Source organism: Octopus bimaculoides, chromosome 17 (genome assembly GCF_001194135.2).
Source record: "Octopus bimaculoides isolate UCB-OBI-ISO-001 chromosome 17, ASM119413v2, whole genome shotgun sequence".
In the NCBI taxonomy this organism is placed as follows: Eukaryota; Metazoa; Mollusca; class Cephalopoda; order Octopoda; family Octopodidae; genus Octopus; species Octopus bimaculoides.
This window is the reverse complement of record NC_068997.1, coordinates 49,169,137-49,170,062: the sequence shown is the minus strand read 5'-3', so window position 1 is coordinate 49,170,062 and position 926 is coordinate 49,169,137. Positions and strand designations below refer to the sequence as shown.

At 33.4% G+C, this 926-nt stretch overlaps 1 protein-coding gene across 2 annotated transcripts in view; it reads left to right on the top strand.

Annotated features, from left to right (window-relative positions):
- Positions 1 to 926, top strand: part of LOC106881494 (uncharacterized) — a 20,746-nt gene that overhangs the window by 991 nt on the left and 18,829 nt on the right. The gene's annotated exons all lie outside the window — the stretch shown is intronic.

Here is a 926-nt window from a genome sequence, read left to right as displayed (position 1 = left end):
CAAAAACAAACAATGCGCATGCGCGAAATAAAAGATATAAAATGGTGATAATTTATCCATCACCACATGCACTTTATATTTGGTGTTCATTTGCTACAGCTTTATTTTATATTAATCGTATTTCGGCCAGAGTTCTTTCGTCACACCTCTGTGACCTCATCAGTGGTCCTTTGCTTTCTCCTTTCTTTTTTGTGTGTCTTTTCTTACTAATGATCAGCACGGAGCATAGGAGAGCGGATAAATGAGCATTGGAGGGAACTTAAGGGAGAGAAAAACTCATCGGTTCTGTACCAGCACGCCGAGCAGGAACACAAGGGCTCGCTCAACAACATAGAAGTTAAAATCTTGTCCATATATAGAACAGACGCAACGCTTAGACAAATTACAGGAGCTACAAACATAATAGAAGATAAACCTAGCCTGAATAGGAAACTAGAATGGAACACTAGCACCCACACACAGCACACCACAACCTATGACAGAATAAAATACCCATAAACTGATAACAATGTTAATATAATACAATACACAGATAAACAAATGGAATTAAATAACTGTATACATTAACAAAATAAATCAAATTAAATTAAATTAAATACAAAAAAAGAAAGAATAGAAAAAATAAGTAAGTATAAACACATGAACAAAATAAATAAAAACATTAAACGAGCGTGTATAAACAGGGGATACTGATGATATAGGCACATTCTTCCAGACACACACTTACTAAACATAGACACATAATGGTATAAGCATGCGCAAATGATACAATAGGAATACGAAATGGCTGATCATTAGTAAGGAAAGACACAAAAAAGAAAGAAGAAAGCAAAGGACCACTGATGAGGTCACAGAAATGTGACAAAAGAACTCTGGCCGAAATATATATATATATATATATATATATATATATATATATATATATA